Here is a 24972-nt window from a genome sequence, read left to right as displayed (position 1 = left end):
CTATATCGAGATATTATTAACCATAACGGAAGAGATATTACTCAGACAGCTTAAGTCTCCTGCATTTTGATTATAGTTACAGAAAGTATCTTGTGCAGCTGGACGAACTGCCAAAAGTACTACTAATCGTAACGGTGGAGACATTGTAACGACTGATCTGAGAATAGCTGTGATCTAGGTGCTGCTGACTGTCCTTTTAAACCTTTTTTTATTTCTGCATAGCATCTCTGTATGCCCCTGTATGCATCTATACAGACGGCTCAGGAGTGGATGTATGAAATAATCACCTTGTATCTTGTTCACTAATAAATATATTTTTTATTTTTTATTTTTACTTTAAATCAATATAGCTGTATATACCAATATATACTCTATAGGCAGTGCTCTTTGCTCCTTTTGTTCACCTAAAACACACATTACTTTCAGGCACATACTGGGATAACAATCTACCTAAGTCAGTACCAAGTAATACATTTGCAGGGATATTCTCATCTACCTCCACATTTCTGAAACCCTTCCCTGCTCCCCAATCCAAATAAACTCGTGCCATTGGCACTACAAGCCGTATCCCCCCAATTCCTTTAACTGCTAGAGTCTTGCCAGGAATTAAGTCCTCAGAGCGCACTAGCTCTGGACGCACAAGAGTCACATCTGCCCCAGTGTCCCTGAGTCCCACAGTTACCTCTCCTCCGACTGTCACAGGTTGCAGATTCACATTGTTGCTGCCCTCTGATCTGGTTACAAACAACACAGAGGACGTTGGTTCCGAGGAGCGTCCCTCCCCAGCTGATAATGCTGGCTTCCGTTTCCCAGGGCAAGCAACACTAATGTGCCCCACTTGGTTGCAAATAAAACATCTGCGACTATCTCCTTGCCCAGACATGGCACTAGCTCCCCCTCTCCCTGAGGTAGGAGCTGAAACAAAAGATGGCCCGCTAGGCCTGGTGATGGGGAGTCGTGGTGGTGTGGTCCTCCAGCTAGATGCTCCCTTAGCAAAACCACTGCTCCGGTCCACTGTTGCTCGATTGGCAGTGTGGAAATCTGCCAGCTCACCCGCCTCCAATGCCGTTTTGGAGTTCCGGTCCAGCAACCATTCCTGTACATCGGCTGGGCAGAGCTGCAAAAACTGTTCTTTTATTAACAAGTCTTGCAAACTTTACAAAGTGGTAATCTCCAGCCCTGTAGTCCACTGTCGGAATGCTGTCACCAGGTGCCCCACAACTGCTGCATAACTTTCTGTGGGATGCTTTTGCAAAGTCCTGAATTTCTTTCGGTACACCTCAGGAGTAAGGTTGTACCGTTTTTGCAAGGCAGCCTTAATCACATCATAGTCCTGGTCGAATTCTGCTGGAAGTGCAGCAAATGCTTCCAGTGCAGGACCTCTGAGACCAGGGGTGAGGTATTTTGCCCACTGGTCCTTTGGTAGCTGGTACTGCCTGCAAACCTTTTCAAAACTGCGCAGGAAAACATCCAAATCACCATCTTTGTCCAAAGTTGGAAAGTTCTCTGCACGTGATTTGGGTGCAGAAGAGTCTCTGGAATTTATACTTATAGGGGAGGCAGTCAACCTCTCCAACTCAGCCATTTTTAGCTCATGCTCTCTGGCAGCTTGGCGCTCAGCGGCCTCTCTCTCAGCTTGCCGCTCTGCAGCCTCTCTCTCCCTCTCAGCAGCCTCTCTTTCACCCTCCTGATATTTAAGGATAAGCTGCAGTTTTTGGTTTGTATCTGCTGAGTCCACATATTTCAACACAGTTTGCAAGTAAGAATCCAAAGGATCTCCAGATCTCGGTACATCATTGACAAAAGCTGCAGGTATCTCCTCTGCAGTGTTTGAGGCATAATTTTGCACCGCTTGTTACATATCATAGTCCACCAGTGCTTGTAATAGTTCCTCTTTTGATTTTCCCCGACAGGGAATAGATCTCTCCCGGCAAAGCTGGTCTAGCGCTGCCTTGGACTGTGCCTGGTACTCCATTTAGTAAATAAAAGATAGCAAAGAAAAAACAGAGAAGGAGGGGGGAACTGTTGAGGTGTAAATATATTATATATGCACTGAGTTCAGCCTAAGAAATTGAGACAATTTCTTTTAGTGCCTGGATTAACCAACAAATCCAGCAACACTAAAATCTGGTATAAAAAGATGAAAAATCTTTTAGTTATCCCACCGCTATGCCACCAATTTGTCATGAACGCACCCTACTCCAAGAGTGTGCGTGACGTAGTTGTGGTGGTGAAACGGTTAAAGTACACTATTTGTCTGCACTAGACCGGAAATAATGACAAAATCCCCCTTTTTAACACCACCCACACTTAAACATAATAATATAATTATTACTATCTTAACGCTGCCACCACCGAGACAATTTATAAATGGGGTGCCTTGGTCCCCCAGGTAAATCAACAATAAAAACCCACCAAATATTACTTAGCACAATATCTATGTAATTACAAAAATACTAACTAGTCTCTTCAGGTAACGTGATTCTTAACCAGACAAAGGCAGAACTTAATAAATGAATGTTTATTATGAGCAGAACATGGTCACAGTGCATATAACAACATATAATAAACAAATTATTTACACCAACAGCATTAACCCCTTAACACCGCAGCCAAATGTACAAGTTGTGAACGAAACAAAACGTAAACAAAACCTGGCATTTGCGCTATATGTCTGTCCAACCGTAATTCACCTCTTTCATATTAAATGCACCCCCCCTTATTATATATCATTTTATTCAGGGGAAACAGGGCTTTCATTTAATATCAAATATTTGGCTATGAAACATAATTTAATATGAAAAAAATGGGAGAAAATAAGATTTTTTTTGATTTTTTTCGTTCTTCATGACATTTTAACTGTCAATGTCATAATACTGTTTGCTTTTACTGCAATAAAATACACATATTTGTATTCAGCAAAGTCTCACGTGTAAAACAGTACCCCCTATGTACAGGTTTTATGGTGTTTTGGGAAGTTACAGGGTCAAATATAGCGTGTTACATTTGAAATTGAAATTCGCCAGATTGGTTACGTTGCCTTTGAGACTGTATAGTAGCCCAGGAAATAAATTTACACCCATAATGGCATACCATTTGCAATAGTAGACGACCCAAGGTATTGCAAATAAGCGATGTCCAGTCTTTTTTAGTAGCCATTTGGTCACAAACACTGGCCAAAGTTAGCGTTTGTATTTGTTTGTGTGTGAAAAATGCAAAAAACGCCAATTTTGGCCAGTGTTTGTGACTAAGTGGCTACTAAAAAAGACTGGACATACCCCATTTGCAATACCTTTGGTTGTCTACTATTGCAAATGGTATGCCATCATAGGGGTAATTTTCATTCTTGGGCTACCATAGGGTCATAAAGGCAACGTAAGCAATCTGGCGAATTTTAATGTGAAAAAAATTAAACACAAGCCTTATATTTGACGCTGTAATTTTTGAAAACACCATAAAACCTGTACATGAGGGGTACTGTTGTACTCAGGAGACTTCGCTGAACACAAATATTTGTGTTTCAAAACAGTAAAAAGTATTGCAGCAATAATATCGTCCCTGTAAGTGCTGTTTGTGCGTGAAAAATGCAAAAAACGTCACTTTTACTGGCGATATCATGGTTGTAATACATTTTACTGTTTTGAAACACTAATATTTGTGTTCAGCGAAGTCTCCCGAGTAAAACAGTACCCCCCATGTACAGGTTTTATGGTGTCTTGGAAAGTTATAGGGTTAAATATAGTGCTAGCAAATTAAATTCCCTATACTTTCGGCATGGGTGGTCAGGCAGGTCCCGCTAATTGTAATTAATTAGGATACCTAATTATGTAAAATTATTACATAAATATATGTGTAGAATTAATATATGTATATATATACATATGTGTATATATACGTATATATATATATATATTTTTTTAATATTTTTATTTATATATAGGTATATATATAGTGATATATACGTATATATTTATGTATATAGATATATATATTATTTCGTTATAAGTGTATTTTGATATAAATATATATATATATTAATATCAGAATACAGTTAGAACGAAATAAAACACATCTATATATTTTTTAATATTTTATTTTTAATTATTTTTTTTATTTAATTTTTTTACGTATTTACATATTAATTTTTTTTTTATTATTTATAAATATATATATAACAATAATTATATATATATTTAATCAGTATCAGTCTACGTGTAATTTGATATTAATATATATATATAATTATATATATTAATATTAAAATACACCTAGACGGTGTATGTGTATGTGTGTATATGTGTATATATATATACTTAGATCATATATATATAATATATATATATGATCTAAGTATATAATTTATTTATTTTTACACTGTTTTAAACATTTTTTATTTGATTTTCAGCCAGCAGGGGGACCAACTGTCATTACAGTTGGTCCCCCTGCTGGCAATGCAGCAGGCAGCTATACCGGCCATGTGATTGTGAGGTCCTCGCAAGGACCTCACTCTCACATGGCCGGGAGGGCTCCTGGAGGGCGGACGTGCCGCGGGGGGCTCCCTGGGAGTCCCCCGAACCGCGATCGCCGGCGTGGGACCGCCAGCGACCGGGTAAGTTACTAAAAAACGGAGGGCGTACTATTACGTCCGGCGGCGTTTAGAGCCGCTTTTAAAAGGACGTAATAGTACGCCCTCCGGACTTAAGGGGTTAAAAACAAAAAGGATAAAATAACAGAAGTCCTAATTACTCACTTAGGTTTTCAAAGTACAACTTCTGTCCAAGGGGTCTCTGGCAAGGAAGGATGATGGTGACTCACTCAAAATTAGATCTTGGCCCCAAGCAAGTACACCACCACCCTTCAGGATCACAGGAGATATACCCGGTGGAATTATCACACCCCACCCAGGGGCGTACCTATAGTGATTCTAAGTGACCACCTCCTTTGTTCCAGAAACAACAAGCCAAATATAAACTTTTGGTTTATATCTCCTCTACTGTACTTGCCACAGAAATAATAATTGTCTCTATGAATTTGTTATTGTTTTCCCATTCCATAGACATGTTGCACGCCCCACCTGTGATCCAATAGGACAGACATCATAATTCCTGCCACACGGTTTAAGTTGTGCAACTCATGTTTAGGCTTAATTAAAATATTGGGCTTGTCCCATTCCAAATATAATAACTGAGGCTTTATTATTATTCTGTGGGGTAAATATGAATGTTTTTGTCCTTCCTTTGGGTATGATACTGGAACAAAGCTAATGGCATTTACATATCAAAGAGATTTACTCATTCCTTACAAGGTACAGGCCAAATGGATGAAGAGACATTCAGACTTTTTCCAAGTGTAGAACCTCACACCTTGCAGAGCCTTGATTACTTCACATCCATACTAGTAAAATCCTTTCAACATTGCTATGCCATCCACACTTCTCCTTCTGTCATCCGACCTCTGTGGGGGTCCCAGCTTCAAAGGATGTAACCCCCTTTTGACCTCAGCACTACCATCTCTGTAATTCGTGCCATTTGCTACACAAATTACATTAAAGGATAATATTTCATAGTGTAATAATAAAATATGCACCCTTGCCGTGACAGGGAGTGCCAGCCTCAGTCCTGCTTAACCCTCAAAGTGAAGTGTCGTCTCATTATTGGGGGAGGGTTTATTGTATGCTGTTCCAGTTTGACTGCTAGGAGTGTAAACCCATTCGTATGGTTTCCTATTCAACTGTCTACAGCATTCATATGCTTGAGAGGATTTATACGCTTCTCTGATTCGGTGGTTGTGGTGTCTGCTGCAGTGCTTGGAGTCCTCAGGAAACACTAGGAGCATACATAAACGGAGGTACCCAGTCAGGGTGCCAGGCGATCCGTTACATTGGTGGCAAGCGGTGGGATGGCATCCTAGTGTGAGGTAAAGCAGCTCAGAGACACTGTTTGGATTTACAAATTGAGGGCAGCGCTAGCACTCGTGCTGTGCCCCTGGGAGCAGACAAGTATGGAAGGTTCTGGCTCTGGAGATGATTGGCTGGCCGAGGTGAGGCAGCGAGTGGCCGAGTATGGGGATGATATACCCATGGATACACGCCGGGTGATCTGGAACCAGGTCATGGCCGAGCGAAACACAAGGCTGGTCCGAGAATTCCGGCTGGCGAAAGAGAGGAAGTATGCTCAGCAGCAGGAGCGTTACAGCAGCCAAGTAGAGGCTGCATCCGAGGAGGTAAGCCGTCTTTCCCTGAGGCGGCAGGAGGAACCCGAAGTGGGGGTCCTCATAGACTGGTCCTGTGAGGAACCACAACAGGCAGGTAGAGATGGGACCAAGGTCTCTCCACCAGGCCCACCGGGATGCTGGGCAGCCGGCCCAGATGGCCCTTACTCACAAATGTTGAGGGGCCTCACGGATTGGTCCTGGGAAGACCCACAGATGGCAGGTGGAGATGGGACTCTATACCGGCCCTACAGGGATGCTGGGCAGTCGGCCCAGATCCCCAGCGGCAGTGTGCGTTACAGGGAGCTGAAGGTGCCATCCTTCCTCCCCAGCGGCAGTGTGTGGTACAGAAAGCTGAAGGTGTCATCCTTCCTCCCCAGCGGCAGTCTACAGTTCAGGGAGAGGAACTTGTTAACCCCTCTCCCCAGCAGCAGTCTACAGTTCAGGGAGAGGAGCTTGTTACCCCCTCTCCCCAGCGGCAGTCTGTGGTTCAGAGAGAGGAGCTTGTTACCCCCTCTCCCCAGTGGCAGTCTACAGTTCAGGGAGAGGAGCTGGTTACCCCCTCTCCCCAGCAGAAGCATAACCCACCAAGGGGAGACACTAAGCCCCTCACCAGCGCAGATGGGACTGTGGTCTCTGTACCCAAGCTACAGGGAGTACGGAGGGTCAGCCCTGCTCCCCAGCGGCAGAATATTTTACCGGTATGGGAGAGTCGCGTTCCCCCTCCCCAGCGGCAGCCTAGCCCACCAAGGGGAGACACTAAGCCCCTCACCAGCGCAGATGGGACCGTGGTCTCTGCGCCCAAGCTACAGGGAGTACGGACGGTCAGTCCTGCTCCTCAGCGGCTGAATCTTTTACCGGGAGGGAAAGGTCTCGTTCCCCCTCCCCAGCAGCAGCCTAGCCCACCAAGGGGAGACAGTTAACCTAACAAGAGTGCAGATGGGACCGTAGTCTCTGCACTGGCAGCACAAGGGGTAAGGACGGTCGGTCCTGTCCCCCAGCCACAGAGCTGTGTATCCAGAGGGGAGACAGTCGGTCTCCCCCTCCCACAACCAGGCTCCAACCAGGCTACTTCCGGGGTAGCGCTGGCACCAGGGCAGAGTACCCGTAGTCTCTGTCCACTCAGCAACCCACCAAGGCAGCCTACCAGTCCCCCACACAGCCGTGGTGAGGCACCTGGACCTGAACAAGTTTCTCCTTCATCCAGGTGCAGTAACTATTTATTGTGGGTGGGCTGTACTGCTGTTTGTGCTTCGTGGGTGGGTTGCTGGACTAACCAGGGCACTGACCGGCAGGAGGTCAGATACCCTGTTAGTCTAGTGGGTAAAGGGGAGAAATGTAGCGGACTGGACCCTGCACCAGAGTCTGACCCAGTTTCCTGGAGGGGACTGCTTGCTCGCCTCCTGCCCTGTGATTATGGTCCCTGGGAGATATGGCCCTTCAAGTACAATATTTGGGCATAATGGATTATGTATGACCTTACTGGCCCTTTAAGAACCATCTGGGGACATACTGTGGAGTTACTGGGTGACCACCATTTCAGGTATCAGAGGCACATGGTGAGAACAATGGATGAAGCACATGGTGAGAACAATGGATGGCGGCCATTTTAACTCACAGACATTGTTGTGACTTTTCTACACGGTGCCATCTCGCCGGTATTTGGCAAACAAAGACATCGTGCAGTAGTTTTAAACTATACAACAGGGGACACATTATACAGTAATTATTTTTATATAATCTGTATATGTTCTGCTGAATCTGCATTAAGCTGTATCTTCCAAACTACTGAATGGATCTGGGTGAATTTTGGATATGTGGTTCACCCAGATCCCCTGGTTCTGAGGATATACTATGCGGTTATTGCATGTTTTGGGGTCCCTGTGATATTTTTTATCAAACTGTATTCCTCTGCCTGTGATAATGAGATTACCCATTGTGTTCAGTAATCCTATTACAGGCAGAGGGGAGGATTTTGTGTGGGAGTGTCTGTGTGTATTGTACCGATTGATTGGTTGTTTTGTCCCTCCCTGTGGGCGGACCTGTATTCTCAACAATTGTAATAAAAACCAGGCTGGGAGTGCCAGCCTCAGTCCTACTTAACCCTCAAAGTGAAGTGTCGTCTCATTATTGGGGGAGGGTTTATTGTATGCTGTTCCAGTTTGACTGCTAGGAGTGTAAACCTATTCGTATGGTTTCCTATTCAACTGTCTACAGCATTCATATGCTTGAGAGGATTTATACGCTTCCCTGATTCAGTGGTTGTGGTGTCTGCTGCAGTGCTTGGAGTCCTCAGGAAACACTAGGAGCATCCATTAACGGAGGTACCCAGTCTGGGTGCCAGGCGATCTGTTACAGTCATATTAGAAATTACAGCAGGAATTGGAGACACATAGTCTGAAGAAAGCCTTAAAAAAACTCTTTGAACTGACAGAAAACTCAAGTTATAGACAACCATAAAGATAAGGTAAATGACGTCAAAATAGCCACCAGGAAAAGTTAACTCTTTCCTGGATAGGAATGTTTAGTGGGACGAGACTGCCCTCTATAGACCAAATACTTAAATTGCTATCTGGAAGGTAACCACACCTCCAGTTTTCTATTGGTCTATCACCTAGTGACGAACAGAGAATTTTTCCCTTTAAAAGTTAAGACAAAGGGAAGAGAGAGGTATGCAGAGGAAGCAGTTGGAAGCAGGCTAAGTCAGGAGACAGAGAAAGAGACCCATGACATTCAAATTCCTGAGAATACCTGAGAACATCTGATGAGAACATCTCTTTAACTGGTAATTATACTGGTTTCATTTAATTAATCTAAATTAATTAAAATTTTCTAATAGCATGATATATGACTGGATAAATCACGATCAGATTTCGATATTTAGAAATCTTAGTTAAATAAGAAGTACATAGTTATAACCTTTCCATTCTGCAGATGGAATTAGAATAATGTTGTATTTATGTGAAATATCACATGTTAGCATATCGTGATATTTATCCAGGTGTATTGATTTGCTCTAAAATAAGATAAAATATCTGTTTAGGCAAGTTAAAATTCTGCTTATAGAACATGGTAGATTACTCTTATTGGATGGTTCCAGGAAATGACTAATGAGCTGGTTTAAATGTTATTTTATTTAAAATTGCATGAGAATAGATCTTAATTATCTAGGAGGTCTAGCCAGCATTGAAAGGGTTATTCTAACTGTCAGCTAAAGTTTTATGGCCTTAAGCTGCAAGCTCTGTGTGTGTAAGTTTCACTTTCGCTTCTCTGTGAACTACCATCATAAATCTTCTCTGGACAGCTAATGTAGTAGATTCTAAGCTGTGTTAAACCATTGGGAGATGTTTACATTACCATATTGTATTGCATACTATGTTATACTGAATATTCATTGATTATTATCACGCATGTTACATAGTATTATTATTTAAATTGTCACAATAAATTGTATCTATTTTTAAAACAAATTGTGATTTTATTTATATGGAATAGATTTCACTTACACGATAACGATCTTTCGGATCTGAGAATTGAAATAGTGGGCAATTCTCAACTTTTTACTATTATTATCCCATAAATATCCCCACAAATTGGAGGCACGCTGCTGAGATCATTTAAGTTGAAATTATATTCCATATACAATAATATTGGTGTAATTCATGCAATTTAATCTTCATATAGAAAGGAGTTTTGTATTGAGATTAAATCTGTGTATAAAAAAATGGCCAGCGATACATCTGTAACAGATAATACTGAAATAATTGAAGACCTAAGGAAAAAAGCTTTAGTCCATATTCATAAACATATGAAAAATGATTCATGCTTCAGGTTTGGTTGAAAAACATAGAATGGGAAGCTAAACACACCATTCTAAGTGATGAACACATAATAACATACGTACAGTGAACAATTGGGCATTCAAGATGGGAAATACCAAGATTTACTTGCTGAGCATAAAACTTGTCAGGCTGATCATGAAAAAGTAATGAAAGCTTTGACGGATAAATATGCACAGGAAATAAATCAGCTTAAAACGCAATTGGATGAGTATGAAAAGGAGAGTCAGAAATCAGACAGTGAAGTTAGCAGCCATCATTCTGAGCCAAAAAGTTGCACAAAAAGGCAAGAAAAGACTATCTGTAAATCCCCTCCTTCTTATGATTTTCCCACACCAGACCAGGTTTTCATAAAACAGTCTCAAAGTAAAGATGTGAGTAATTCTGAGAAAACACCTGTAGATTCCTGGCAATCTTGGGCAGAACAGTTTGAAAAGACTGTCCTGGCCAAACTTGACAGAGGGAATCAGATTCAAGGTGATAGGAATGAAAACAGACATGGTTCTGTACACTGGCAGGATTCTGATGCTGATCAGAATTGTGACAGTGAACGAGAAGCTCAGAGTGATGGGAGTGAAAGTGATTGCACTGTCCACTCTGAAGGCCATGTGACTGATATGCCATCTGCACTGTTGTACGGATCTAATTCCTCTCCAGCAGCCAGATCGCATAGACATTTACACAGGGAAAGAAACAGAGATCGTAAATTAACAAAGCCTGTTTATGAAACGCCAAAGGTTATTAAATTCCTTAGAGAGACTGTCCCACAATTTTCTAGAGGTTCAGGAAACATATCTGAACATCTGGAAAATTATGATAGAGCCATGAATTCATTGGGCATGTATGATGACATCCATAAGAAATGGTTCATCACGTGGACCTTTGATTCAATGTGCCGTGTTTATCTTGAAAGTTTTCAAGCTATACAGTTAATGTCCTGGTCCAAGATGAAATATAAAATAATCATGAAATATGGTAAGTATAAAACCATTGCTTCTGCAAAGAAAGCGCATTATAACTTAAAGTGCCGTCTAGATCAAAGCCCCAGAGAATTTTTAATAATTCTTAAAAATGCATACTCTGTGGCCCAAAGAAAACCCAGGTATGAAAGTACAGACTTCAAAGATCTGTATTTTCATGCCATGCCGGTAAACATACAAATGAATCTCGCAAGAGATTACGATTGTAAGTTACCATTAGAATGGCTAGTCAGTCAGTGCATGAAATTGTATACTATACACCATGCACATGACGAAAATCAGCCAAAGGTTAAGAAACCTGGTGATAAAATGGTGTCAGAGACTAAAATTCAGTTAGGTTTAGAAACCCAACAGAAAAAGAGGACCTATTCCGAGGTTTTGAAAACACCAAAACCTCAGAAACAGGAAAACACCAGAAGCAATTCTGCAAATTCCTGCCAATGGGAATAAACGCCAATGGGAATAAACGCCCCTGGGTTAATAAGAACCAAGGCAATTCCCAATGGAGAAGGAATCCTCAGGGAAATAGGAGATATCGAAACAGAAACAACCAATCTGCTTCCAATAACTCCCAACAGTCTCATCCATCCTAGCCAAATTCTAATGGGCAAAGACAAAACGGCAATGGGGGAAACAATTTGCGTCGTCAGGTTGGTCAATTGACAGACCAGATGGGCAAATTAATGGAGGAAATAACAAAGATTAACCAAGTCTTTGCTATCAATCCTTTTTTAGGGACAGCTCCAATTGCAGAGCCACCTGTGCAACTGCAGCAGCAACAAGTGCCGCAGAAAATATAGCTACTGTAACTAAACAGGCTAGGTTGTCAATAGATGTAATACCTAACCCTGTTTCCTTTCCAGGTACTCACAGTCAAATAAACGTAAAATAGTTGTGTTAGGAAACCTATTGCCTACCTTCCTATTGCCTAACTTCCGGGTGAAGGAGGCGCAACGTGTTGCTCTGTTTTTTCATTTCAGCCAAAGGCTAAAATAGCCCCAGCAGCCACTAGCTTCCAGGATCCAGACCTGAAAGGGTTAAGTGATGAGATGCCAACCACTAGTTCCCGCTTGACAGTTCAAGATTTTCCTAAAAAGGATGGGCCTGTGGGTAAGACTGAGCATTCCTCAGTACAGGTAGAAACTACTGCTGTGACCGGTAATGTATGGAAAACGAGTAATATGTTGATACATTCTAAATTCTTATGTGAATTAGAAGAACATGAAGGAAGGTACTACATGTCTGTAGAAATACAGGATTCACTACCCCAGCCTTTCAAAGGGTTAATAGATACTGGTTCACAAGCTACTATCTTATTCAATACCTACTTCCAGCAGGTAATGGACTTAGCAACGGATAAGCCGAAGCTAAGAGATTTCCCCAATGCTCTGTTGAGTGTTGGAGGAAATGCACTTCATGTTATTGGCAATACCTGGTTAAAGTTTAAAATAGGTAACAAAACCTTTAGACACCCGGTGATAGTGGTAGATCTCCCCTATAACTGACTGATTCTGGGTATAGATATACTGTCACGACTAGTAATGTGGTCCAGCACGCAGAAACTATGTAAACATATACATAAGTAAGAAAAGGAAAATAACAGGATAGAGCGTAAACCGGACCTTAGAATGGCCGGACTAATACGCTAGAGACAGAGAATGGTCAAAGGGAAAGCCGAGGTCAAGGAAGCCAGAAAATACTCAATACCGATTAAACAAGCCAAGTCAGGGAAACCAGAGATCAGAATAACCAGGGAAACGCCAAGGATCAGGATACCAGGAAATCAGAAACACAGAATTAGCACTTTCAGGAAACCAGGAAACTGAAACCACGACATGGCAAAGTAATGGGGAAAGCTAGGGGTTTAAATACCTCTCTCTAGGCTATGATTGGTCAGAGGGCGACCTCTGACCCCAAAATGTGCGTGTGCGTTGACGTCGTGACGTCACGCACACGTTGGTATAATTTTCGGGGGCGGAGCTACTCTTAGGCGCGACCACGTGGTCGGCGCCATGTTTGATTCGGGCGTGATGCCCGGAAGAACGGAAGGAGCGGTTCCCGGCTCGCCGACGAGCAGGTAAGCTTGTGTTGTCGGCGTGGCCGTGTCGGTCGGGCACGGCCGTGAGGCTCGGCGGGCCGGTGACCGCAACATATACTCAGAAGACTTAACACAATTATTGACTGTGTGAATGGAATTGTATGGTCGCAAGCTAAGTTTCCTATAACCTATGAGAAATCACATGTACAATCTGATCGTAACTGCCATGTGATAGAAGAAAGACCTGACTCGATTGAGGTACATTTTAGGAATAGTCAGTCACCTGACGTGACTATCCTGCAGCTGAATGATGCAATCTCACCTGTAGATGAGCATTCCGTAAGAATTGCTCCAGAGAGGATTCAGAGGATCGCTAATCCTAATTTGATCAGGTACACTTCCCCACATGACAGGTGGATCCAGAACCTGGATGGCAAATCAGAGAGTCACAATGTGATAGCAAAATGTTTACTATCTATTTCCATTGGAAATAAGACAGTTATACATTTATTCCTAGTGATAGACGAACCTCGCTATCAGGTTTACGTTGGCAATGATGTCATACATCGCTTTGCCATACACCTTGACCTGATTAATTCCAACTTGTGGACAAGGTTAAAAGGTAATCCTTGTGGATACCTACACGAGGAAACCACCTTGAAATCAGGACAAATACTACCATATGTGGTAAGTATCCAAGTACCTGATGACATAACCATTCCACAAGGGACAAGTAACTTTATTTTACCCCTACAGGTCAAGGAGGGTCAGAGATTAGAAAACTCTGATGCCCTAATCTGTTTATCCAACAGGATACAACAATTAGGGATGGTGGTAACACATACACCAATGGTAAGTATAGGTAAGACTCCCACCTATATAATGGTCAACAATGTTACACCCAATAGTGTTACTTTACCAAAAGGAACATTATTAGGGCTAGCATTGGATGCTGAGCACTATACATTTGGTTTCCAAAACCAAATTATAGGCCTCATCCCTGAAGAATACTTAACTGAGGACTAAATTGTCGATCAAATATTCCATTCCTCCCCAGAAGGATTATTCACTATCCTATCTGTATATCCCTTCAACGTCGAAGAAGGCTCGTGTAAAATCGAAGAAGCATCAATCACCTTCGATCATCCGCTCAATGAGCAGGAATCACAAGAGTATCATGACCAAAGAGAAAAGGTAAGTCAACACCGAACTGACCTAACTTCTAGGCTTGAAGAAGCTTATGAGATAGGCCAGCCTGAAATCTTTCCAGGATTTCAGGAAAGGCTAGAAGAGCAAATATCTTTAGCTGACGGTTGCTCCAACGATGCTGAGTGACAACAGCTAAAGGAAATCCTTTTGAAATTCCAAGATATTTTTGCCAAAGATTCCTACGACTGTGGGTTAACTAACCTCCACGTAGCCAGAATACAAACTGATCCAAATTTACCACCTGTATTTATCAAACAATATAGACTCCCATTAGCATCATATGATGGTCTACTAGACATCATTCAGAATTTAACCCCTTAAGGACACATGACATGTGTGACATGTCATGATTCCCTTTTATTCCAGAAGTTTGGTCCTTAAGGGGTTAAAGGAAAGGGGCATTATACGTCCGGTGCACAGTTCGTATAATAATCCGATCTTGGGGATTCTGAAACCTAATGGACAATGGCGTTTATGCGCTGACTTACGACAGCGAAATAAACGCGTCTATATATCTGGTTGGCCAGTGCCATACGTAGACCAATGTTTGGTACAAATGCAGGGATCCAAAAAATTCACTGCCATTGACTGTGTGCAGGGATATTGGACTGTACCAGTCCATAATGAAGACCAATACAAATTGACCTTCACATTTGGAAAGCAGCAGTATACCTGGACCCGTATGCCCTTCGGTTACATAAACTCTGGTCATGAATTCGCTGTGTTCATGCATAAAGCTATGCCTGACGCACTCGAGAGAGGAACGTTATCATATGTCGACGATGTCTTGCTGAAAAGCACTTCCTTTGATAAGCATATCATAGAGATTAGACATGTTCTCACTCAGTTAAGAGAGGCAGGGATTAAACTGTCAAAAGGCGCAATGGTGTCGCACCCATGTCAACTTCCTCCGACATGAGGTAACCTCTGAAGGATTCAATCCCCAGAGGAAGAATGTTGAAGCTGTAATTAAGGCTAAAACACCTTCAAACATCAGGGAATTAAGATCGTTCCTTGGTATGACTAACTACTCCCGTAAGTTTATAGATAACTATGCAGAAATAACGAAACCACTCTTACACCTGCTTAAAAAGGAAACTACCTGGAACTGGGGGAGCCTCAGAACCAAGCGGTAAGTGAACTGAGGAGGAAGCTCACTCAGGCACCCTGTTTAGCATACCCAGAGGGGAGTAAACCCTTCTATCTGGAGACAGGATATACCAATTTAAGCATCAGTGCTGTTCTGTATCAGAAACAGGACAGTTTAAACAAAGTTATTGCATATGCTAGCAAGACTTTGTTACCTGTTGAAGTTAAATTCAACACGTGTGAGAAGGCGTTATTGTCGACTGTCTGGGCACTACAAAATTTTCGTAGCTATATCCAAGGTGAGAAAACAATTGTAGAAACAGCTCACCAACCTCTACAGTATCTGCAGAGTGAAAGAATTAGAGACGGTAATCTCTCTAACAGTCGGATTACTGCAAGGACCCTATCCTTACAGGGATGGCCGTTAGAAGTCCATTATAAACACAATAAGAGAAGCCCAGTTGCCCAAGGTTTAGCAGAATTACATGACTGTTCTGCTCCATCTCTGGATGATAATGACACCGGAGATGACTTCCTAGAAGAGCAATTGCTATCTCCTTATAAAGTTTATGACGAGGAATACTGTCGACCACTACCGTGGGTATACATTGATGGTTGTTCATATCACCACGTCGCTGGTGCTGAACGGAAGTTAGTTGCAGGTATCCCAAAAGCAGTCAGATAGCCAAACTCTGTGCAGTATATAAGACCATTCAAATGGCAATAGAATATAGTATCACAGAATTTGTTATCATAACTGATTCCAACTATGTTCGCAACAGTTTAGTCGAATATCTGCCTAGCTGGAAACGTAACCAAATGCTGAAAAGCAATAACAAACCTGTTAAACATGGGAAATTGTATTGTAAAATCGATGAACTGGTTAAGGAAAATGGTTTAACCATATATTGGAAGAAAACCAAAGGCCATTCTAAAATAGAAGGTATTGATAAGGATGGTAATGACTTAGCCGATTCACTGGCAAAACAAGCAGCCATCAATGGTGAAACCCTAAACATTGATGATCATATAGGTTCAATTCATGTTGAAGTCATAACTAGACGTCAGGCTAGAGATAATCCCGACTTAAATGTCGTGCAATGGAGTCAAGAAGCTCCTAGCGAGGACCTGATTACCAGTCAGAAGAATGATCCCGTCATAGGCATATTCTATAAACATATAGAAGACCCTACTGCCAATCCCATCATAGATGAGGATTGCAAAGATAATGAAGATTTACGAATCTTGATGAGATATAAAGTCCAATTTAGTATCATGGATGGGTTGCTGGTCAGAACTTCTAAACATGGTATTCAACAATGGGTAGTCCCAACTGTTTACCGAGGGTTAATGCTCCAACACGCATATGGTGCACCTACATCTGGGCATCGTGGTGATAAGATCACATATGAGATATTGCGTGATTATGCATATTGGCCACACATGTTAAGAGATGTTAAGACATATTGTCAGGGATGCTTGATTTGTCCGCAATATCAACCCCATGGTCCAACCCATCGTGCACCACTTCAGAAGAGGGGGGTGTCATTACCCTGGTCTGATATTCAAATTTTATAGGTCCTGTAACAAGATCTTCAAGAGGTAACAAATACATGTTAACCATTACATGTATGTACACAAAGTGGATAGAGTGTTTGTCTTGTAAAGAGAACACGAGTACTGTGTGCGCCACTTTGTTTATTAACCATGTCTTTTCCAGGTTCGATCTGCCTCAAAGAATTGAGTCAGACAGAGGTAGTCATTTTACCAGTGAAGTAATGGCTAAGATGTGGAACATTCTAGGTGTTAGACGAAAGCTACATATTGCATACCGCGCTGCGTCTAGCGGGGGGTAGAGCGATATAACCAGTCTATCGTTAATATTCTGAAGAAGTATGTTAAGGAGTCTGGTAAAGACTGGGACATTAAATTGCCCCTAGTTTTAATGGCGATTAGAGCTACACCTAGCACTGCTACCAAATTGTCACCTTTTGAATTGATGACAGGAAGAAATATGGTTTTACCACAGCATTTACTATATCGTACTTCGGATCATAACTTGATCAATGCTGCCACTACGCATCAGTATATCGAAGATTTGAGCAAGCATTTACAGCATGCATTTGCTTTTGCCCAAAAGAATCTAGAAAAAGTAGCGACAGGGGTTAAGACCTATTACGATTTAAAAACCACGAAAAAGGAATATGAGATAACAGATCAAGTCTATCTGTATAACTTTGCGCGAAATCAAGTCATGGAAAATACATTTTTACCTTCTTGGAAAGGGCCATATCTCATCATTAACAAAATCTCCCCAGTAGCATACAAAATAAAAATTCCTAAGGATGGTGATTTTATTGAAAAGTGGGTTCACATTAACCAGTTGCGTGCTTGTCATCCTAAATCTCAATTAAGGATTATAGGTGTGGATTCGGATGCAGAAGGGTGAACGACTAACCTGGATGAATGCTTGATTTACGTGGTATCGTATGATGTGAAATGTTGTGATGTGCCATGATCTCATGTACGTTCCTGTCATTAACCATTTCCTTGCCATCCAATAACTACATTTTTAAGCAGGTTACTAGCTTGTTTAACTGCAATAGGCATATTGCTGAGGAGTCAGTAATAAATGAAGTGAGGGATGAAGTTATAAAAATAGAATTAGAGAGAATACATATGTTGATGAATTGTAATAATGTGTTGTCCTAGGCCAAGTGATGTCACACTGTTATAAGTTTGTATGCTTAACAAAACTTGAATCATTAGTAGATAAGTCTGAAATGAGTTCCTGATCCGTGACTGTGGAAAGATGTCCAAGAAGGATGTGGCGTTTTTCTGTATCGTACTGCTCCTGTGCCAAGAGCTACAGACCGACCAGATCACAGAGATGGGACCATCCTCCGGCATCCTGATTCAAGAGACACCAGGGTTCATCTTGACAGAGAAGAGGATCCTGACCCGACATGTGTTCGTCAGCTTGGACCCCAAAATTTCCATCGAGAAGGAGTACAACATTTCATCGATGCAGCTTCCTGAGTTACAGACTTGGTACCAGATGCAAAGAGCACAGGACCGTGTGCGAAACATCTTGGAGCAAGCCCGGAAACCATTTGTATCCAGTTCTATTTCGATGAGCAACCGACCCAAAAGGTTCCTCACCGCTATAATTGTTGCATTAGTTTGTGTCACTGTCGGTGCAGTTGTTGCAACTGGAATGTCTGCAGCCAACTCTATTACTGTCCAAAAGCTGGATATGGAAATCTATGTGCTAAAGCAACACATTAACGATATTCATCAGGTGATAAAAACAGCAAAGAACACTTCTCCAAGATGTGTTAACTACTGTGGAAGACACAGTTGTTACAACAAATTTGCATTCGGAGTTAATTGCCAGACCCACTGAGTTGCACCAAAGTCATGACTTATTTAAGCGTGAACTTCTATTTCTGCATGACCCACTATTGTTCCACACACTTGCTTTTCTTGACGAAGTGCAAACTGGAATGATCGAATTGGCAGGGGGACGCATACCTCTGTATTTTGTGTCCAAGGATATTGTTCATGCGATGCTTGCCAATGTGGATGGAGAAACAATTGAGCCCATGCAATTAAATCTGGCCTTTGAGATGGGGAGCGCTATACCTCTCTTAATTGACCCGGAACGTATGGAGATTTGCTTTTTATTGGCAATACCATATGTAACTCCCAAAAAATTTTTTCAAATGAAAACAATTTACAACGTCGGTACATGGAAGGAAAATATCCATGTAAAAGTCCAAACCCCAGACGTTTTGGCTTTTCAACTGTGGGTACCAGATTTGTATTCAATACCCATTTTGAATAACTGTGAAAAATTCAAAGACATTAATTTCCAATGTGATGGAAAACCTTTTGTGTACGATTCTACCAATGCTTTGTGTGGGATCGAGTACCTTAAACATGGCTCTGAAACATGTCAAGTAACTATGTCAAAAACCGACAGTAATGCGTTAGTACATGCTATCTTAGTAAAAGATAAATGGTTGGTAAGCACGTGTCTTAAAAACATGATTGTTTTTCACAGGGACCAGGTGACTAATAATGTAATTGCCTTACCAGCACCTGTCTCACTGATCAAGGTACCCCACGACTCTCGTATCACCATTGGTGACATTACGCTATACCCAGTGTACACTGACGTCATCGAAATTGCTATTGAGATGGTGGATCCCTTCCAGAATCTAGATATCCCTCTAGATCCTAATCTAAAGTTCTTGCTGGACCATAAGCCCAACCACACTATCCAAATGTCAATCAGGAAAGATAACATTTCTGTGGACACATTTAAATACTCTGAGCTAGATACTGACTGTGACGAGAGCAATCTCGCCACATTGCATTGGAGAAGCCTGGCTGCCCGCCTGCTGCCTTTGGACTATGGCCCTGGGAGATTGGGCCCTTTAAAAACAGTATTCGTCCATACCAGAGTGTATGTCACTCATTCTGGCCCTTTAAATACAGTGGGGTCATTTGGTACTTGCCCTGTGTGAGCTGTGGTAACCCAGATAGCTATGCCATGGAGCCTATTCGTGTGATTAAAGACTTTGGCTCCATGGCGATTAAACTGTATTCGGTTGGGCTGAGTGCCATTCACCTAATAATGTGCACTCAGACCTGAGCTATCGGGGGATATGTGAAATGTCTGTGTGTTATGTGTAAAATGTGGCTTTATGTATTTTAAAGTGTTTTATGGCGTTTTGCAACCATGTGGTTAATGGAGTCTGCCTCTAGTCCTGGATAATTGAATTACTTCCCCCCATTGTCTCCAGGATAGAGGGCCCTGTAAAACCATGCTTCCAGAAGGTCAAATGCACATTTCTACTAACTTTTGAACCCCTGGTCCAATTCGTATGATTTTTGAGTATGTTGTTCCCCTGAATGGATTGATTGTGAATATGTATTTTTATGCGAATGTGATGTATATTTTGGGAGTTATGAATGTTGTTTAAAAACTGTATTTTCCCTACCTATTTTAATTGTATAATTAGTTTACAGGTAGAGGGGAGGGCTATGTGTGGGATGTAACTATTGTGTGATTGGTTAATGTACGTTACTGTGTGTGTCCCTCCCCTTCATGGGAGCACCTAATAAAAAGGGCTGCAAGCTAGCAGCCAGTGAGTTCTATTTTTACCCTCAACTTGAGTCCTGTCTCTTATTTGGGGAATCTGCTACAAGGGATTGCTATGCTAGGCATATTCCCTTGCTATAATCACTGAGCTCTTGTAAGAGCTTGTTCCTGCTTCGTTCTTAAGGGAGATAGCTGCAGCCTGCGGTGCTTATGGTGTCTGGTGGAGTGCTTGGAGTCCTCTGGAAGCGCTAGGAGCATCCATCAACGGAGGGTACTTGGTCGGAGTACACGGAGCTCCGTTACACTGACCTTATTGCTCGTGTTGACTGGTTCATCCATGTTAAGATTATTATTGGGTGTGCTATGATAATAATGATATTATGGTTGATTGTACTAAGTGTAAAGTTAAAAACTCTTACAGGTACAAAAATATACAAAAATGTTCATTCCACGCACGGGCCTATGTTAGAAATGATGTGATTGCACAATATGTCTGGTAACTTCCGTAGTGCTTATTCATAAGCTAAATTAATTTTTTGCTATGAAATGCACTAAAGGGGTATTTAGGTATTTAAAATGTCAGGGTATTTATATCGGCAGACATTTTGTGCTATGATAGAAATTAAAATGTATATCGTCAGAGTCAATCGGAACAGATCAGACTCCATTTTGTTATTTTCAAGTTAACAAAAGACACAAGATTTCTATCCCTTCTGTAAAACTAACCACTTTGCCAGAAGCTAAGGAATGCTTAGTATATAAGAACCAAATTGATAAGAGATGAGAACGGGGGATGGACAGACTGTCTAAATGCTAATGGAATATAATTAATTCTAAAACCAGATATTTATGACAGAGAAGATTAAATAATTAAATTTTACTTTCAATATTGTATAAGATTCCCATTGTAAGAGAAAGGTGAAACTTAGTTTACGAACTGTCATATTAGAAATTACAGCAAGAATTGGAGACACATAGTCTGAAGAAAGCCTAAAAAAACTCTTTGACCTGACAGAAAACTTAAGTTATAGACAACCATAAAGATAAGGTAAATGACGTCAAAATAGCCACCAGGAAAAGTTAACTCTTTCCTGGATAGGAATGTTTAGTGGGACGAGACTGCCCTCTATAGACCAAATACTTAAATTGCTATCTGGAAGGTAACCACACCTCCAGTTTTCTATTGGCCTATCACCTAGTGACGAACAGAGAATTTTTCCCTTTAAAAGTTAAGACAAAGGGAAGAGAGAGGTATGCAGAGGAAGCAGTTGGAAGCAGGCTAAGTCAGGAGACAGAGAAAGAGACCCATGACATTCAAATTCCTGAGAATACCTGAGAACATCTGATGAGAACATCTCTTTAACTGGTAATTATACTGGTTTCATTTAATTAATCTAAATTAATTAAAATTTTCTAATAGCATGATATATGACTGGATAAATCACGATCAGATTTCGATATTTAGAAATCTTAGTTAAATAAGAAGTACATAGTTATAACCATTCCATTCTGCAGATGGAATTAGAATAATTATGTATTTATGTGAAATATCACATGTTAGCATATCGTGATATTTATCCAGGTGTATTGATTTGCTCTAAAATAAAATATCTGTGTAGGCAAGTTAAAATTCTGCTTATAGAACATGGTAGATTACTTTTGGACGGTTCCAGGAAATGACTAATGAGCTGGTTTAAATGTTATTTTATTTAAAATTGCATGAGAATAGATCTTAATTATGTAGGAGGTCTAGCCAGCATTGAAAGGGTTATTCTAACTGTCAGCTAAAGTTTTATGGCCTTAAGCTGCAAGCTCTGTGTGTGTAAGTTTCACTTTCGCTTCTCTGTGAACTACCATCATAAATCTTCTCTTGACAGCTAATTTTGTAGATTCTAAGCTGTGTTAAACCATTGGGAGATGTTTACATTACCATATTGTATTGCATACTATGTTATACTGAATATTCATTGATTATTATCACACATGTTGTAACGGATCGCCTGGCACCCCGACTTGGTACCTCCGTTAATGGATGCTCCTAGTGCTTCCTGAGGACTCCAAGCACTCTGGCAGACACCACAATCACCGAATCCGAGAAACCTTTTAAATTCTCCCAAGCATATGAATGCTGTAGACCATTGAATAGGAACCATACGAATAGGCTTGTACTCCTAGCAGTCAACTGGAACAGCATGCAATAAATCCTTCCCCCAATAATGAGACGACACATCACTTTGAGGGTTAAACAGGAACTCTGGACTGGCTCATCCAGCCTGGCTTTTATTTCCAACTCACACATACAGGCCACACCCAGGGGGAGGCATAAAAGAACCAATGACATAGATGTTACCTCCCACACATCCCCTCCCCTTAGTGTGACACATAATCCCATTATGCATACAGTGTAAAATATACTTTTACACAACTTTCATAACTTTAAAACCATACATCACATTCACATAAAAATACATATCCACAATCAATCCATTCAGGGGAACAACATATTAAAAAATGGCATGAATCCGACCAGGGGTTCAAAAGTTACTAAAAGTATCTTTTGTTCCTTTCTGGCTGGCAGAAAAACATCCCCACAATGCACCCTGGTTTCCTCCCTTCTGCCCTGGAGTTAATTGGAGAAGTAATCCAATTACCCAGGACTAAAGGCAGACTCCATTAACCACATGGTTGCAAAACAACATAAAACACTTTAAAATACATAAAGTCACATTTACACATAACACACAGACATTTCACCTATCCCCAGATAGCTGGGATCTGCACGCACAAAACTACCGAATAGCGCGCAGATCCTACTCACACAGTACAATTGCCATGGAGCTAAAGTCTTTCCCATAGTCTTTCGTTATATGAATAGGCTCCATGGTATGGCTATCTGGGGTATCACATTCCCATAAAGTCTGGTCCATAGTCCAAAGGCAAGAGGCGGGCAATCAGCCCCCTCCAAGGACACGTGGCGAGGTCGGTTTCGCCACACATGTTACATATTATTATTATTTAAATTGTCACAATAAATTGTATCTATTTTTATAACAAATTGTGATTTTATTTATATGGAATAGATTTCACTTACACGATAACGATCTTTGGGATCTGAGAATTGAAATAGTGGGCAATTCTCAACTATTTACTATTATTATACAATAAATATCCCCACAAAGTGGATATTTAAATTAAATACCATGACTCCAAACGGCTTGACTAAGGATATCAAAAATTTCCACTTCCGAAAGTAATTTTTATATATCTAAAGTAATAATTGATTAAGTGATTTCTTAAAAAATAAATAAAACAAAAATATTGTATTACATGTGTGTGGGGGCGGTCAGAGCCGTTGAGTGTAGTCGTGCCAGGGTTTGTATTAGCATGTTCCTGCCATGTGCTACTTTATGTCGCGTTTGTGAGGTGAAAGTGTGTCAGGCTGACAGGTGCTATAGTGCAGGTATGGAGCTGTGTGTGGTGGCAGGTAAGACTAGAGTCTGGCACATCAGGCTGGGGTGTAAGTCCTGGGTCAGCCGACCCCTCGGCTTGGTGGTGGCTTGAGTGTGGTCGTGGTCCAGAGATCAGGTGAGTTCACCCTGGAGCCCTGGGCCTTCTTGAAGGCCTGCATTCTCTGGCCACAAGTTCTGCCCTTGTGAGGGGCTGCAGCGTATCCCAGTGGAGCGACGCCTTCCATGGCGTTGGGTCAGCTGCATCTGTGACTGATGCTCTAGGGATGTTCCCCTTGTAGTCTTCAGCCCAAGTGGGCCCATCATGTGAGGCTGGGAGTTTGCCCTGTAAGGAGTGCCCAGAGTGGACCCGCTCTCCCATCGCCCTACTTCTTCCCACTTACTTTTTGCTGCCATTGCTGCTGGTGGTACGGGGGGATCTGCAGGTTTATCCCGGAGGCTCTGAGTCATCTCGCCATTTTGGTGTACACGTGGCTGTGTGGCGTCGGCCATAATGGGGTAAGCCATCACGTTCGCACTTTGCTGCAGGGCTGGTGCTTGAGCCTTGCGGTTGGCCTGGGTTGTCACCTGTGGGGACCGGGATAACCCCCACCGGTTCACACCGGTCGGAGAACTGGGTGGCGGACGTCTCGCCCCAGCTCAAGCTCAGGTAGGCCTCAAGCCTTAGTCTGGCAACTCTGGTGCCGTGTCGGGTCAAATGCGGTATCTCCGTGTATATCACCGGCTGGTGAGTAGTTTGGTCGTTGTTCGGGTCAGTGCCCTTTTGAGGCTCGCTGTAATCTCCAGTTTCGCTGCCCAGACGTGGGAGCTCAGACAAAGCATGTCTGATCTGGTCAGTGGTCAGGCTCCGCCACATTAATTTTTAATCTTCCATCTTGAAGTTTTGAGTGAAAACATTTGACAACATATACACATCCATCTTAACTGTCTGCCCTTGGATACATGCATATTTTATGAATGTTAACTGATTCAAATGTATTAAGTGTCATTTATTAATTTTCCCTCCTTTTCTTTTTAAATGTTAGAGCAT

At 41.7% G+C, this 24972-nt stretch overlaps 1 pseudogene; it reads right to left on the bottom strand.

The window, feature by feature from the left end:
- Window positions 1-400: 400 nt before the first annotated feature.
- LOC134609412 (uncharacterized) lies at window positions 401-24392 on the bottom strand (annotated as a pseudogene).
- Window positions 24393-24972: the final 580 nt, after the last annotated feature.

This window comes from Pelobates fuscus, chromosome 4 (genome assembly GCF_036172605.1).
Source record: "Pelobates fuscus isolate aPelFus1 chromosome 4, aPelFus1.pri, whole genome shotgun sequence".
Classification (NCBI taxonomy): Eukaryota; Metazoa; Chordata; class Amphibia; order Anura; family Pelobatidae; genus Pelobates; species Pelobates fuscus.
The sequence above is the reverse complement of the archived record's forward strand: the minus strand, read 5'-3'. Positions and strand labels throughout refer to the sequence as shown.